The sequence below is a fragment of the Tiliqua scincoides genome, chromosome 13, assembly GCF_035046505.1.
Source record: "Tiliqua scincoides isolate rTilSci1 chromosome 13, rTilSci1.hap2, whole genome shotgun sequence".
Taxonomy (NCBI): domain Eukaryota; kingdom Metazoa; phylum Chordata; class Lepidosauria; order Squamata; family Scincidae; genus Tiliqua; species Tiliqua scincoides.
Genome location: NC_089833.1, coordinates 15,259,581 through 15,266,806, shown reverse-complemented (window position 1 = coordinate 15,266,806; position 7,226 = coordinate 15,259,581).

Genomic DNA, 7,226 nt, shown 5'->3' with positions numbered 1-7,226 from the left:
CCGCTGTGAGATACAGGAAGCTGGACTAGATGGGCCTGTGGCCTGATCCAGTGGGGCTGTTCTTATGTTCTTATGTACTGAAGTCTGTATTTGTGGCCCCTCCCCTCATTTTCTGCCACTGCAACGCAAATCAAACAGTCCCCTCCATTTTACAAGCAGGATAACGTCTTTTAGAGATGAACACAACACCAGACCACCAAAGAAGAAGATGGGAACAATTAAACAAAGCACATCCTTCCCTCTCCTCCCCACCCACCCCATCTGCCATTGAACCAGATTGGACACAATTTTAATTAAGGGTAGCAGTGCGCATCCAGGAGAAAATCACTCGCAGGTTAATTAATCGCTTCCAAAGAGAAGAAAAGCTATCAAAGGATTTTAAAGGCCCCCAACATATGAGATGTGCCCTTGTACCTGGAATGAGCAATGGTTACTCAAGCGGTGATGAAGCGTGAAAAATTGGTGTGCGAGCACATAGGGAGCTGAAATTTCATAAATGAAGGCTTTCGCGCAAGTGCACCACTGACGCATTCATTTAAAGTGCGGACCACAGTAATCAGCCACACAGAGACAGGTCGAGCCCACCTGTGCTGCAGAGTGCCAATAGTACACTGATATGTACTATGCACCCATTTTGCACCCCCCCCCCCCGTGGAATGTCTCCGAAGGGGAGCAGGGGAGGGCGCTTGCACACTGCGGTGCTGCTCCCAGCAAAACTTAGTACTTTGCACCCCTTCTAACTACGCCCCTGGTAGTAACATTTGGTTTGTAGGTAAATTTAAGAAGGGGGGGGCCCAATGAAGCTTCTTGTCCTGGGCCCAATGCCAGCTCTCAGTAGCCCCAGGGAGAGGAAGGTCCTTGGCTATCCCTGATAGCAGATGGGGTGCAGGCTTTTGATCTTTGAATAGGAGGTTCCCCATAAGGGAGCTGGTGAGGAGGCCAGAGGAGTGAGGTATTAGGTGACTCTTTCCCCCTCTGAGCAACCTGGAACTGACTTTCTGAGGTCTCCTGCAGGTTGTACAAATCTATGGTAAGGTCACACCTGGAGTATTGTGTCCAGTTCTGGTCGCCGCATCTCAAAAAAGACATAGTGGAAATGGAAAAGGTGCAAAAGAGAGCGACTAAGATGATTGCTGGGCTGGGGCACCTTCCTTATGAGGAAAGGCTACGGCGTTTGGGCCTCTTCAGCCTAGAAAAGAGACGCCTGAGGGGGGACATGATTGAGACAGACAAAATTATGCAGGGGATGGACAGAGTGGATAGGGAGATGCTCTTTACACTCTCACATAACACTAGAACCAGGGGACATCCACTCAAATTGAGTGTTGGGAGAGTTAGAACAGACAAGAGAAAATATTTATTTACTCAGCATGTGGTTAGTCTGTGGAACTCTTTGCCACAGGATGTGGTGATGGTGACTGGCCTGGACGCCTTTAAAAGGGAATTGGACATGTTTCTGGAGGAAAAATCCATTACGGGGTACAAGCCATGATGTGTATGCGCAACCTCCTGATTTTAGAAATGGATTATGTCAGAATGCCAGATGCAAGGGAGGGCACCAGGATGAGGTCTCTTGTTATCTGGTGTGCTCCCTGGGGCATTTGGTGGGCCGCTGTGAGATACAGGAAGCTGGACTAGATGGGCCTATGGCCTGATCCAGTGGGGCTGTTCTTATGTTCTTATGTTCTTATGCCTTCTGAGATCTGTGGAGATCTCCGGTGATTGCCGTCCCAAGGAAGCCAGAACTCAGGTAGTGCTGATTCCTCTTGGAATCCCTTCTCAGTGTTCAAGGAAGCTGGCATATATGTCCTGTCTTGTTTCCTCTGCCTCATCCTGCCAGCTTCAATCACAGATATCTGCCACAAGTCTCGGATCCTATCGTAATGAGCCATTAGGGATTCACACTGTTTATCCCAGCTGGCAATCTGCAGCTGTTCCACCAGGAGACATTTTCTTAGGTAGTCTGTCGCCTGACATTCGCGGCAGCCTCATCCAATATGTTTACGCAGCTTTATGCTTCTGAGCTTCCACGGAGGGAATCTCAGCTTCTGCGCACGTATTTTGTTATAGTTGACTGGCAAGGAAGCGTCAGTTCCGTGGTTGTTTCAAAGACGCCACAAGTGTCCTTGGTACGGAGATTCAGGCACTGGATCCAGTGTCTCGGTCCCTTCCCCAAAAGCTGGCTGCTTCGAGGCAAAAAGGACTCATCTCATCATTATTGGTTGGCCTGTCTGTTGCATTTGCTGTGGCAGTGTTACCTCCAGGGCCACATGCTCCCCACAGCCTCCCAGTAAACACTGAAGCACACAAAATTATGCAGGGGATGAACAAAGTGGATAGAGGCTTTTTTTTTTCCCCTCTCACACAACAACAGAACCAGAGGACATCCTCTAAAATTGAGCATCCAGGAGAGTTAGAACAAACAAAAGAAAATATTTCTTTACCCAGCATGCCATTAGTCTGTGGAACTCCTTGCCACAGGATGAGATGATGGCATCTGGCAGATGCCTTTAGAAGGGAATGGACAGATTTCTGGAGGAAAAGTCCATCACAGGTTACAAGCCCTGATGGGTATGTGCAACCTCCCGGTTTGAAGTAGGTTACTTCGGAATGTTGGGTGCAAGGGAGCAACAAGAGAATGCGGGTCTCTTGTTGTCTTGTGTGCTCCCTGAGGCCTCTGGGAGGTACAGGAAGCTGGCATGGATGGGCCTTGGCTTGATCCAGTGGGGCTCTTCTAAGGTTCTTTTGTTCGATATTTGTGTCATGTCTGCTTCGTATGAAAATACATGTTCAAAACCAAAACAATGATCTCATTGATATTCTACATTTTGAAGATGGCATTTACTAGAAAGCAAAAAGGTCAGGTTTCTCTTGCTCATTTAGAGAAGGAGTCCCTTTTCTTTTCAACACACGCACAAAAAAACTGCCTTAAATTTTGCCCAGCCTAGATAGAAAAATGAAGCTGGGTAGAATTCTGCCAGCATAAATGTCCTTTAATCTCCACAAGTGAGGAGGTGAAAGACTTCCTTTTAAAAAAAAAAGAATGAAAGTTGAAAATTTCAGGAAGGGGGGCCTGGAAACTCCTTGAGGAGAGTGCTAGAGTCGTCTGCCCCCCCCGACGATGGCCTTGCCTAGAGATTTCATTTGGAAGTGGAAAAGTGTTTTCTACATCCTGATATCATCATTCTCTGTTTGCACAATGAACAGGGAGCAGAAAGTCACTGTCTGGGACTGAACTTTTCTGAACTCCATCGTTACGCAAACGTGTTGACGAGATCCTCAAGGTACTAAACCACTGGACCTTAGAAGGACTCTGTCCTCTCATTGTGACTTTGGCACTTAAGTAAAGGCACTTAAATGCCAGGGGAAAACCAAGGATCCTGCCTATCTAGATGCGATATTAAACACACGTCCCGCAGGACGCCACGTCGTAATTCTCTCCTTAGTGTGGCTTAGCATCGATCCCAGGGCGCCTGAAAGGAATTTTATCAGGGGGTACAAGGTTTCCATTGGACCCCCTCCCAAAGAAGGAGGGAAGGGGGTAAAACTGATACAGCCCATGACACCCAATGCAATTGCCTGAAGCCATCTCGTCTTCTGATAAGGCCACCTCTGAGTTGCGTTGCCAACTGACCAGGAAAAGGCCTGGCCTAGATGGTGTTTTGCTCTTTTGTCAGAAGAGCAAGAGGCCAAGGCTGGGGCTGGCTTCAGGAGCCCAACTGGAATCATTTTTTGGTGGGGCCCCAGGTTCACAGCCAAGGGCTGCGGAATCTGAGAGATATAAGTAATATTTATTATAGACTTTATATTTCTGTGGTAGACTGGAAAGCAATCCAAATGTGTGCTTAAACAGTGCATGTGTGTGCAAATGTGTGACTGAAACACATTTTAATATGTCGTCGCATGCAAGACTAGATTATTCCTGCTTGGGGGGCCCATTTGGAAGCAATTGGTCCAATTGGCTTATAGCCAGCTCTGGCCACGGCCACTTTGATCCTTCTGTTTTTTAACCCCCCAGTGTGAGGTGAACACACTGCCCCTTGGGACCATCCAAACCCATCGCTGTCGCTGCTGGTTACAGAACCCTAGATTTCATCCATCTACAAAGGGCTCCATCTGCAGGGCCCATCAAGGCCAACCAGAATTTTCTATTTCCAATCTGCCTCTGAGGCTGTCTGCTAGCATGTGCGGAGGCTGCATTTATCTGTGCAGCCTGATAAATGCCATATCCGGATGGGAACCCCTGAGGCAAGAGAATAAGGAGTACTGAAAGTTGCAACAAGATCCAGCCCATTGTAAGGAAGCTGTTGCAGGATTCCCTCTGGCCACAGGGAGGTCTGGGCCAGGCTCTGCCTTTCATAGAAGCTTTTTCTGCAGGCAACTGCAGGGGATTGTGCTTCTTTATAGGCTGTGGAAAAAGCTTCCCTTGCTAATAACTGCAGACCAAGTTCATGTTAACGGCACAAGAGCACTCCAGGTCCATATTTCCTGAAAGATGACAACCCTACGCAACACTAGCTAGCACTGCTGGGAGCCAAGTTTCACTACTGTGAAATTAAGCATGTTCTGGTAAGCAACAAACCGCTATGTTGGGACTTCATTGCCTCTGCCTTTCACATCATGCAAGGCTGTTCTCCCACTTTCTCCAAATGGACACAGGTGACAAATTGAACATGGTGTACTCCAAGGTGGGGGGGGGGGAGAGATAAGGGTGTGCAAAGAGCACAAACTTTTGTGACCACAGAATTTCAGTTGTGTTTCTAATTAAAGGTCAGGTGTGAAAGACCTTTGGTTTCCATCAAAACCTGGAGTGACTGTGCCCCAGCGAGGAGATGAAATGAGTTCACAAATCAGATCAGGTCATTTGCCCCTTATGTCTACACTGCAAAGCAAAGAACTGATGTTCTCTCACAGTGTTTGCATTCTCAGTTGAAAGCCAAGGAAAGATAAGTTCATAACCCAGAACCAAAGTCCTTTGAGAGGACCGTCTGCACGGCCATCTTTGCTCAGAGACTTTGGGAGAGTTAGAACTGACAAAACAATGTTTTAACTCAGTCCGTCATTAATCTGTGGAACTCCTTGCCATAGGATGTGGTGATGGTAAAAACGTAAGAACAGCCCCACTGGATCAAACCATAGGCCCATCTAGTCCAGCTTATGATGTTGTGTGGCCTAGATGCTGTTCAAAGGCATCAGATTAATGGAGGAAAGGTCCATCACAGGTTACAAGCCACAACAGGTGTACTTCTACTGGTTGTAGAAGTAGGCTATCTCTGAATGCCAGAGACAAGGGAATGGCAATAGGATGCAAGTGTCTTGTTGTCTTGTGTGCTCCCTGAGGCCTCTAATAGGCCACTGTGAGATTCAGGAAGCTGGGGTAGATGGGCCTTTGGCTTGATCCAGCAGGGCTCTTCTGATGTTCTTATGTGCTTATGTTCGGATGCCTCCGAGATCGGCTCTGCGCATGTGCAGATTTCTATCACATGTGATTGTACAGAGGCCATAAAGAAGTTCATATCTCCATCACCCTTATGGCTACATGCAAAACAAACACTCCCTGTTCTTTCCCAGTGTTTGTGTACTCAGTGAAAGTCCAAGAAGCAAATGTATGCACTGTGCAAACTTCTCTCACCTCTAATGTGAACTTCTCTCACCTCTAACGTTGGCACATTAATGGCACTGATGCTGAACAGATTTCTTTTGGACTCCTTCAGTCAAAATACTCTGCTAAGGACCCTTTCCCTTCTTGGATGGAGCATGCTGGGAAAATATGGCCCTAGAGCATAGAGATGATATCATTGTCATGGGCCGGAGCTTGGTCTGCTCCAGAGATCTAGTCTGGGGTTCGTAATACATGCTTGGAATGTTTGACAGATTAGCAGTGGCATATGAAGAGGTTTCTCAGGGTGCCTCCTGGGGGCTGGGGGATAAGAATAAGCCTTCAGTTTGGCTGTACTTGTTGTAAGAGGCGACTAAACAGTCACCGGGTAGATGGGACTCCTTAGCCTGGGAAGGCAGCTCATCTGAGAGATGGAAAACTCTGATCCCAAACCTCCACTGCTTTGTGGCTACATCCAGTTATGGAAAAGGCTCCAGGAGTCAACCTCGAGGCAAAATCCGGAGCCAGAGTCCCTGAGGCAGTTCATGGCCGAACACAGTCACGTTCTGGCAACTCCTGCGATGTCGCTGGAACCAACCGTATTGGCCTCTGCCTTTCCATTGGACCATTCCAGCGACGTGGAGAGGGGGGATTTGCTGCATGGGTAACAGCCTACCCTCCATACCTACTTTGCCCAGGCTTCGCGCACTGGAGAGGACACTCTGTTCCAGAACACTATTCAGAGCGCGATACCATAGTCTTCCGAGACTGAAGGATGCCAAACTAACTTAGGGTGTCCCGAGTCCTAGGCTGTTTGGGGCTGCCCCAGAAGCCATTCCAAAATGTTTAAACTTCTTTTTCAAGAAGAAAACTTATTTCTTTTATTTTTTCAATTATTGATTGGTATGGTTGTATATACGAGGTAAGTTATATATAAACATACAAACTTCTAAAGCTCTGATACATGGACATGGGAGCTGAGTCATACTAACACCTATTGGTTCTCTGCTGTGTCATAATAATGCCTCATTGGCTCTCAGAACAATCAGTCTCATTGAGCAGTTTTGAGTTAGCGAATTCCACTTTTTGTTCCATAAGGCAGTTGTGTTTTCCTTTTCTGGTCTACAGAGCTTGCTTCCTGAGTACACTTCTGTACTGCAGCGAGTCATGGAAATTTCGCTCACAACAGGAGAGGAAACTGAACGCTTTCCACATGCGCTGCCTCTGGCACATCCTCGGCATCACCTGGCAGGACAAAGTTCCAAACAACACAGTCCTGGAACGTGCTGGAATCCCTAGCATGTACGCACTGCTGAAACAGAGATGCCTGCGTTGGCTTGGTCATGTTGTGAGAATGGATGATGGCCGGATCCCAAAGGATCTCCTCTATGGAGAACTCGTGCAAGGAAAGTGCCCTACAGGTAGACCACAGCTGCGATACAAGGACATCTGCAAGAGGGATCTGAAGGCCTTAGGAGTGGACCTCAACAGGTGGGAAACTCTGAGCGGCCCGCTTGGAGGCAGGCTGTGCAGCATGGCCTTTCCCAGTTTGAAGAGACACTTGGCCAACAGTCTGAGGCAAGAGGCAAAGAAGGAAGGCCCATAGCCAGGGAGACAGGCCAGGGAC